Source organism: Papaver somniferum, chromosome 7, assembly GCF_003573695.1.
Source record: "Papaver somniferum cultivar HN1 chromosome 7, ASM357369v1, whole genome shotgun sequence".
Taxonomy (NCBI): domain Eukaryota; kingdom Viridiplantae; phylum Streptophyta; class Magnoliopsida; order Ranunculales; family Papaveraceae; genus Papaver; species Papaver somniferum.
The window spans coordinates 263,960,844-263,971,346 of NC_039364.1; the positions used below are offsets into that span (position 1 = coordinate 263,960,844).

At 38.8% G+C, this 10,503-nt stretch overlaps 1 long non-coding RNA gene across 4 annotated transcripts; it reads right to left on the reverse strand.

Moving 5' to 3' along the window:
* Positions 1–5,165: 5,165 nt before the first annotated feature.
* On the reverse strand, positions 5,166–7,503 carry LOC113293741. 4 transcript variants are annotated; one of them, XR_003332519.1, is made up of 4 exons: positions 7,467–7,503; positions 7,257–7,328; positions 6,985–7,087; positions 5,166–6,453 (listed from the first exon to the last, which is right to left on the reverse strand). It is a non-coding gene; the product is annotated as an uncharacterized LOC113293741 (long non-coding RNA). The 4 variants fall into 4 exon arrangements; XR_003332518.1 differs by having other exon boundaries at positions 5,166–5,948; positions 6,353–6,453; positions 7,257–7,497; XR_003332517.1 differs by having other exon boundaries at positions 7,257–7,497.
* Between the last annotated feature and the right edge of the window lie 3,000 nt (positions 7,504–10,503).

The following is a 10,503-nucleotide window of genomic DNA, read 5'->3' on the forward strand; positions in this document are numbered from 1 at the left end:
AGTTCACTACTTCGCCTTTTTCAGGCCCTAAACATGCTCAAACTTCAAATAGCTTCTTCAAAAAGGCTTGGAAATTTCCTGGGCTTGAAGATACATATGCAAACCGAGAAAATCTGACTTCGGACGAGGATTCTACAGCGTTTCTAGTAAAATCTGAAGTCTGAAATTTTCTGGTGACGTATTTCGGCAAAGTTATCGATAAATTCACATGGATTTTCATTCATTCATTCACGAATCATAGATTTCATACTTATTTGAATAAATTACAGGAGATATACTTACTAAGGGAGTCTCTAAATCATTTGAAGCCTCGACAATGCCAAAATCTCCGGTGACAACACCGCTATCTCCATTCGGTTCGGGATTTCGGGAATTCTCCATATTCCCATGTCCCAAAGAAGAGTGCGCTTCATCAACATGCTTCTTATCTACAATGGTTTCTTCGTGGATTCATCAACAAAAATTATTATTATTTCATTCAAGGAGATGCCGCGATCACCTGCACGAAAGAGATATTTACATCGACTTCTTCATCAGTACTGGATTCCTGAATTGTTCGCCTGGGAACAAGTTGAAGACCGTCAATCGGTGTAGAAAAGGTCTGAGAAGAAATAACAAAACCTTGGTATCGTGATCCTAATTGCACGAGAAGGAAAAAGTCATGACATAAGGAGCGGTAACAACTCATCAAAGAAACGGCTGGGGACTGCACGTCATTTGCTAACATCCTGTAGTCCTTACTTTTGGGTGCTCTGCCCCGAAGACTTTCTTCCATTTCCTAAGAGTCTACATTGATCTGAAACCTCACTACACGATCATCCTGTGGTATAGTTGATGAAATAACCAGGAGTACAACTCAGTATGAAGGATCTCTCGCCATCACTCAGAGGTCCCAAAAGTACCATTTCTTGAAGTTGCACCCGCGGAGATGTCATCCATGGAAACATCGTCTTTGAAAGTGTCATCATGGGAGTCATTCATTCTTGCAAAGTGGCTGTGACAGATGCATAACATTCAGCGCATCATTCAAAACGCAGGATTCAACAAAACAACGAATCATGGAATAAAGATGCTCACATCAGCGTCTGCAAAAATGGTAACTTTCAACTCTTACATGTTTACGATTCCACTAACAGTACATGAGTTAATACTTCAAATCTTGCTCGTTCCTTCAAACCTGCTAAGACGAGCAAAATTCTGACATGATTTTCATAAAACCGTGAACAACCCACGTAAATTTTACAATGTGAACATTCACTGGTTTCTCAAAATATGGACAGACGTCCATTCTACGATTGTGAAAACTCACATATAGACATTATTTTACCATGTATAATGGTCTACATTCAACAGTTGTTCAAAATCAAAACATGATTTTACAAACTATATAAATATTTAACGTGAAACTCACGTAAATTTGGAAAATATATCTATATATTTTTGCTCCCTCGCACGAGCATCTGTCTTTGAAGCGAGAGTGTATTCTTAAAGATTTCTGAAAGCTCGAGATAAATTTTTTTCATGAAAGCTCATAAACAAAATTTTATTACTAACAGACGCACGTCTATTTAAAAAAAAAGAAGCTTTTCTCTCGTACGAGCATCCACTTTTGAAACGAGAGTTTATTCCAATTTGTGAAATCTCACATATTTAAAAAATAAAATTTTGTTTTTCGTGAAAGCTCATAGACAAAATTTTATCATTAGACTCAGGTCTATTTTGTTGTTTCTTAAACTAACGAACGAACGAGCGTCCGTGCTAAAACGGATTCCTTTCTTGGGCCCGGCCCGCGAATCCTAAACGACCAAGGTTCCATCACCAAATCAGCGTGCTACCACTTTATGCTCATCAAACGATGCTCTATCATGCCACTGAGATCTTCATTCAAGTCATGGTATGCTCGCACTATCAAAATCCGGTAACGTCTTAACTTACGACTAAGTTCAATTACTTATATTGTTTATGACCGGAAAATCACCATTCAATGCTGACTGAGGAACACGGCTTTCCTCACTAAGCAGGGGACTTAATGTAGATGGTGGATTTTCGACAAAGGCTAAAATCGTAAACCCATAATTATACGAACTCCTGATCCAGCAATCAGATGTGAGTATTGAGACACGGGTCTCTCATCAATCCTCTGACTGAGAATACTTTCTCTCAGAGTACATGCAGATATGTAGTCTCTCCTGGACAACGGCATATCTCATGAATACTGAACACTTCAGTAATTATTTCTATATAGAATCACGAGATTGACGGCTCCTAGACAGCTTGCTCTGCTAGTATAGAGCGATAACGTCTTCAGGATACAAACAACGAGTTTCCCTGACTATATAAAGGATATGAAGCTCCAGCAAGCTCATGTCAGAATAATTAATGCTCCTAGACAGCTTGCTCTGCTAGTATAGAGCCATAAGTTAATTATTCCTAAATTCTTGGATTCATCCACTGAATTTCCGAAAATATTCAAATATTTTCGCAGTATTTCGTTACTTCAATCTATGGTTCTTCCCAGCAGAATTCCATGGGTTAGTAATAAATATTCAACGCACGGGCATCTGAGCTACCTGAGTAAGCCCCGGCTCAAAAGGTGCAAGTGTACTCAACGATGATACACTAACAATCACCGCCGAACGAGTATTTCAAAATACGACGAAACGATGAACCTATGCAAAATAGGAAGGAAAATAATAAATAATTAAATATTGACCAAGGTGCTGAGTGATTGGGCTCACCGGCAGGCCGTCCGTGTCGTGACCAATCCCACGCCAGTTTTATATTTTATCATATTTTTTGTTATTTTCCTTGATCTTATGAAAATCCTTTCATTTGAACAAATATCCTTCGTTTTGAGGAAACTCCTCAGTTTCATGGTGTTTCCTTCGCACCAAGGAAATAATATAAAATTAGGAAAAACATTGTGGGGCCGTGATTATTAGCCAACCGGCCATGCCTTGATCCCGGCCGGCCCCACACCTCAAGGTTCCTCATTATTTTAATATTATTTTCCTAATCTAATGAAAACTCCTTAATCTCATGGTATTTTCATAAATCCATGAAAAATATAATATAAAATTAGGAAAACCCGTGGGACTGGGCCCAAGCCGGCCGGTCATGCCCTAGCCTGTCCCACACGTCCCTTTATTTTATTATTATTATTTTAAGGTTTTCTTGATCCCATGAAATTCCTTGATTTCATGGTATTTCTTTCAAATTATGAAAATTCCTTCAAATCATGGAAAAATACATAAAATTAGGGAAAACGCACGGGACCGGGCCCCAGCCGGCCGGTCATGCCTCAATCGGTCCCACACGCCCTTATTTTATTAATAATATTTGCTTCCTTGATCCCATGGAAACTCTTTCACTTTAAGGAAACTCAATTTCAACAAAATTCCTTGATTTCATGATATTTTCATAAAATCATGAAAAATATTATAAATTTAGGAAAAGGCACCATGAGACCGTGGTCACTGGCCGGTTGGCCATTCCTTGACTCACGCCACATATTACTTCATTTTATAATTATTTTCCTTCATCTCATGAAGTTTACTCAGTTTCAGCAAAACCCTGATTTTGTCATATTTTCTCGAATGGATGCTCAACTGCATGCCAGAAAATATCAAAATTCTCAGGATTGAGACACAGACATGAGCATATTACCTTGACCGACCAGGGTTGGATCCTTGGCTCGCAATGGTCCGGTCCCATGTATTTTCATGATTTGACCTAATTTGCGCAATTGCACGTATTAGGTCCAAAACTCTTCCAAATAATTTTGGATTTTCATGGAATGATCGTCAGTCGATCCCGTGACCAGCCAGGGATGATTTCATGCCCCCTTGGTCGGTCCCTCACCTCTTCATAATTAATTAGGTTTTACCACCTAAGGCTCAGACGAGCATTATATGAAAAATGATTGAACCAACATTTGATCATCTTTTCACCAACTCTTCAAGGGGTCTTGGTATTTGCTCACGCGAGCATATGGACACTACATGGTCGACCCACGGTCTCATGTAGCCGGTCCTCCTTCATTCCATGGTTAAATTTTCAATAAACTGTCACTCGTTCATCAATTGATCAAATTAGGGTCTGAGTCCAAGGATCATAATTCCAGATTCGAACGCTAATAATTTTACGTCGATCTCATGATCACCATTTTATTATACTCGGTTCAACTAACAGTATTCTAATTAATGTTTTATTTCGGTCATGCTGCCAATAATTCATTAGACGAGCAACACTTGCTCAGATGAGCAATATTTGCTCAAACCAAAGAATATTGGTTCAACTATCAATATTCAACAATTCATCGAATGAGCAATACTTGCTCACCTCAACGTGAGAATTACACCTCTGTCTCAACAGACACGTTCAATTCATGAGTTTCTTAACATTTTGCATAATCATGTTCAACTCAGCAAATACATGGACTCATCGTCCCATGAAGTCAGCAACTGACTAAATACACGTCTGCCCTGCAGACTCCACGTTCACGAGACATCAATCGTGTCACTTGGGGGGATATCAACTAGGGTTTTGGTCTGGCGGTCTACGGCACGTGTGTTCATACACACGATGGAATGTGAGCAAGTCGTGCAATCAGTTGAAGGAGTTAACAAAGTAGTGGATGGAAAATCGACCAAGTCTCTGCACGATGAACAACTGGTTTCAAACACGATTTCCATTTCCCCATTCTTTGATTCCACCACACTTCATGGGATCATGTTGTGTACAATTCCAGCAATATAAATAAGCCTCTGAAATCATGATTGAATATACAAGAATCTCACGTCTCACAGACAACACGAGATCAACACCTCATCAATTGAGCAATTACTCTCAACTGAGCAACCACTAGTGGAAAATAGAAGTTAAACCACTGTTAGGACAAGAATTTATATCGCTAAAAACGACTGTGTCCATCAGCTGCAATCTAGAAGTGGTTTTTCTCAAAACAACTGTGCCTGGCAAAGGTTGAATTCTTTGAAAAAACTACTTTCATTGACAGCAGATTGATTAGTACTGATAGACACAGTAGTTTTTATGGGTGATATTTTATTAAAAAAAATTGATATTGATTCAACTGAATCAAAAACCAAAAGATGAATCACAATTAAATGAATAATGACTTTAAAACTGAATTCAACAAAATTTAATCGACAATGACTTTGGAACTCAATTTGTATTGAAAAGTGCATTCAGTTTACAATTTCAACTAATTAAAATACAACAAGTTCCAAGTATGAAAAAACTGCTAACACCAAGTTGGAAAACCTTTACCAAGATTCATATTACAAACTTAAGATAACGAATTGGCTCAACTCAGGACTGAGATTCTACCATCAGTTCACCATTGAGAATCTTCCTATGACATCCAAGACCAAGATGCTCAAACTAGTTTAAATCTTTGTAGCCGTTCACCATGACTCTTTGTAGTTCTTCTGACAACAACCTTTGACTGTTGTACCAATTCTATTGTTTTTTCTATTGTAGCACCACACTCAGTTCAGTTGAAGAAAATTTTCAGAACCTACACAGTTTCAGCTTAATATTTATAAACAAAATACACAATTTCAGAGTTTAAATGTTTCAAGGTTAATGCTCATAGATACATGTTTATATGCTTATGATTTATATCAGTTCATGGAGAAATATCAAAACTCATAGGGGATGTAAAACAGAAACTGCCAATGCTTGACTGAATGTATAATGAAGCTTAGCAAAAATGCACAGATATAGAAAAATTATGTTTATCTACATGAGTTCTTGTCGAGCCCCAATGCACAAGTTTTCATATAGATATTGTGCAAAGGGTTGAACAAAGAGAAATTGAAAACTTATCTTCGAATTAGTGGTTGTTCAAATATGTTCACGACCCTGCAACATCCTATTTCCTCACTGCAACTACTCTCCATTCAGAGTTCTGTTCAACTCCAACACTGAAACAACAAGAAAGTTTAAGGATAGGAATATTATATGTCCTAGGTAAATCAAAAAACACAACAATTCCAATGGTATGTCGGCTAGGAACCAACAGTGCATTTCACTATGCATGTATAAGTAGATAATGCTTAAATTAAGACAATGTGAATCTGGTAAACCATTTGCCAACAAATACACATTTAAACTAAAAAGGCATTCTGAAAACCAACTGGGTGTTGAAAGATTTTAGTGGGTGGCTTAGTTTCGATGAAAAGTTGTCAACCTGCATTCCGGTACAAGAAAGAATCCCCAGATTCTCCATTTTTTAGTTAACAATTACAATAAAGAAGAGATGCAGAGAGTTGATTATTGATAAAACTGATAAACTATCTGGTTCTAATATTAGCATAAGTACTCTTACTTTGAACCTCCCCTGAACCTCAAACCTCTCTTGAACCCAGACATGAAATGACAAATTAAATTGCAAGCCCGTTCGTACCAAATCGACCTGCTCTGCCAAACCTTCAAAAAGAAAGAGATACTACTAAGTTTAACTGAGCTCATGCAATACTATAATATCGTAGAAACAAATACCCATGTTAAGTAAAAACTTAAAGGCATGATGAAGAAACAAGATCTCAGAAACAAACCCTATGCAAGTAAGTATCAGCAAAACCAGACATAGCATAATTAATTACAGTTGACGTGTTCAATGTGTATTCCTCTACTAACCAAATCCGTAGTGACAAGAACCCTTTAATGCCCATCCTTGAAAGAGTCAACTTATGAAATATATTTTAAAAAAAAAAATCCAATTTCAGGTATGCCTTCGCTTTTCTTAGAGATTTGATTTTCAGCAGCAAGGCATATCGAATTATGTTGTTAAACCTTAACACAAAATATGAACCATTATTTTAGAATAAACTACAATAATATACTTGTACAACAACCAAATCACTAGCAAATTCACTAGGAACTTGCACCTTCATGCATACACATCAATGTAACAAGCTCGAAAGTAATTAGATGAAATCTAAGAAAAAACATGTATACCTTTCTTCCTGAAACATTCCAGAATGGGTGCAAATTGATGGGAAGTTTCAATCAACATGAGGCACTCTTTTTTTAGTATTCCTTGCGTGTCTTGACGTTAAAACTACCATTGAACACAACAACTTCAGTATCAGGCGGGTAAGTGCTGAACAGATCAAACTGTTGACATATCTGAGGTTTAGATATAAGCATCAACAAATAATAATCAAAACCTTCATTACTAGAATAATCAAAAAAGGTTTGCGATATGAAAGTTTCTTATGAACGCAAACCTGGTAACCCAACTATGTCGTGTGAACACAAAATTAGAACAACATGTCCAGCAACACGCTCAATTTGCTTCACTGTCAAGAGGACAGAGACAACAGTTTTTCCTGTCTCAGATTTTGCTTGCAAGATAACATCCATAACCAAAAATAGCTTGAGAAATGCATTTATGTTGAACTAATTGATAACCAACAGAATAATTAAAGTAGAAGAACCTGATCAGTGAGTGCAACACTAGTATTATTACCTGCACATCAAATAATACACCTCAAAATATATTCCACTAATGTGAACTACAATTTCAAAGAAAGTAGAACACAACCACCGTATCACCTATTCAACTTCAAGTACCAACATGACTAAATCAAAACTAGCCTACTGAACTAAAATGCTCAAAACTTAATACAAGCAACACAAAGAAACAACTAATCCAAATAAAAATTTGTTATATAAAAACGTGAAAGAGTAAAGTAATGGAAAATTGCCTTCAGATGGATCAAATCCCAAATCGACAACTGCTCTCAAAAGCTCCGGCTTCAATAGAAAATCTTTGGATGCAGAACTGTGTATTCCAACATACTCCTGCACCTTTCCAAAACATTCAAATTAGCCTCAAAACTTTGGAGCTTCAAATTTAACCTCCATATAAATCAAAAAAATCATATCAATTCACTCGCAAGATGTAAACTTTAAAAAATCCCAAAATTATTATCAATTTCACAGGAAAATTAGCTTTATAGAAAAATCAATCTCAAAATACATCAATTTCATTCGAAAAATTTCTCATTTTTAGGATTTTGAAAAACCCCAAAACAAGCTCAGTCTCAAAAGACCATTAAAAACCCCAAATCTAAGAATCAGATACAGAAACAGAAACTAAATAGAAAATTAGATTCCTTTCAAAGAACAGAGAAATCTTTTTAAGAACCCTAGATTTCTTCTCACAAGATACGTACGAGAGTTTCATTTGTGAGGATCTCTTTGAAGAAGAAGAGAAATCAAAACCTAGTTCATAAGCGACTTACTGTTATGACTGAGAAAACAAATCGAATGAAACATAAAGAGTGATTAAGTTGTGAGAGGGAAGTAAAAGAAGAAATGAAGGAAGGCGGCCGAAGGAGTACTGCAGATCGAGATAGAGATAAAGATAAGAGGGAGGATTATAGAACTCACTCTCTGTATTTTTACAAAAATACCCCCTAAGGAAACAACTGTGTCAGAGAAAAGTTTTATTAAAACGACTGTGGCTCACAACACCTATAGTTACAGCTACCCGGCAACAGTGGTTTTCGTGAAGACCAGGAAGTGGTTAAAAATCCATTTTCCACTAGTGAACTTCAATCATTCAGAACTTATCTTATTCAGAATTCACAACACACCCACAATCTTTGATTACCATTGATTCCACACATTTCCCAGCTTCCCTCCTAAAGATCAACCCATTCTCTCTTGTGACCGAATTTACTCCGGAACGACCATTGTCTTGGTTTAGGCTGGAGTACTACAGATTGATCTCTCGAATTCAAATCACTCCCTTCTTGCAGCGCATCTGTGTGAGGTTGAACATTTCGCTCGGTTCAAGGAGTCTCCTCTGTACGGTCATCTCCTCAATCCCGTGAAAACCAACAAATCGTTTTGCCCCATCTACAAGCTCTAACAGCTTGCATCTTTTCAGCGCCAGCAGCTTGCATCCTTTCCAGCGCTTACAACTTGCACCCTTCCAGCGCCATATTTTCGCTCCACAACCATCCAAAGTCCAGCGCCATCTTCTCCGCTCCACAACCAGCCAAAGCAGCGCCATCCTCACCCTTCGAAACAGCGCCATGGCTCCAGCACTCCGTGATCAAAACCGCGCCATCTCTGCACGATACACCTACGATCACGAGAACTAGAGCCGCTTTCGCCACCCCAATGTTTTTTCAAGTATGACAGCTCCAACCGTCACCAGAGCCGCTGCTACTCCACCATCAGGGCAAGAGACTGGAGGAGCCGGAAGAAGCCGACCTCCTTTACCACTATTGATTTGATGGAAAGACAAAAGGTTCTCGTAAGTCTCAGACAGACGTGTCTATAACTCAGAAAGAGATACCTATTTCCTCAATACACTGACGGAGCGGCCGCCATAAGAGTCACGTCAACCCAAGAGGGAGCTGACAAGGAATACTTTTAACATCCGGCGCAGGCACTTCAGCAGGACGTGCATTTATAGATGAAGAGGCTCGCGTTGCTCTTGAACGCCCAGTAGAAGGAAATCAGCAATCCAATTTCATCACACGTAAAGATCAAGAACGACTTATCTAAAATCGAGGCAAAGGAAATATGCAAACCTCCTGATTTCACAGAGACCCTCTTTCCGTCAGGAGCTGCATGATTTCTGGGGACTTCTCCCACAAAATCGTGCAATCTATGATGAGACATTTATGTGAGATCCTATATTTCTCAAAGTCGTAGCATCAAGACATATTTGCATCCCTCAACCGCACTGCATCAGGAAAGCAGTTGTTTCCATCCAGGGAAGCCGTTCCCAAACCCCAACCTCTCTTGGAAAGCACGATCGCTAGATGGAACTGGGGACTCCTAACCAATGTTCACTTGAAGGATGTCGAGTTTGACAGAACGCTGAGTGACGCGGTCTCCTACTTCAACATTGTAACCATCAAGGCTCTGAGAGTTGCAAGGCGCCGTTTCAACGTTCTCTCCAGAAGTGGCTCCGCTTCAACGTTCTCCAGCAGCGGCTCCGCTTCAACGTTCGCTCCAGCAACCGCTCCGCTTCAGCGTTCTCTCCGTAAGCTGCTCCAGGATCCGAAGCCTAAGCTTCAGCACTTCGCTCCATAAGTTTCAACGTCTTCTCCAAGAGCCGAAGCTTCTTCAATGCCTCCTTCCTGCCGAGGATCGTGCCATAACAGCCACACTCTTTCCTTCCAAGACCACGCTCTTTCCTTCCAAGATCTGGGGACTTTTATCCGTCTATCAACCCGTTATCATCCTGGTGTCATCACTAACGCCTGATGCTTCTTGCTCATGGGGGAGCCTAAAATACCCAAATCCCGATCATGCGCGAAGGACATGCCTAGCGGAGACATAGCTAAGTAACTATCCTTAAACTAAATTCTTTATATCTATTAGGCATGTTCAATAAGTTTAAAAATACCTTACTGTTGAGACATGCAATTCCTCAACACTCACTGCTGTGTTGCCAGGCATATTACCTCAACACACCTTTCATAGTAGTGTTGAGACGTGCAATTCCTC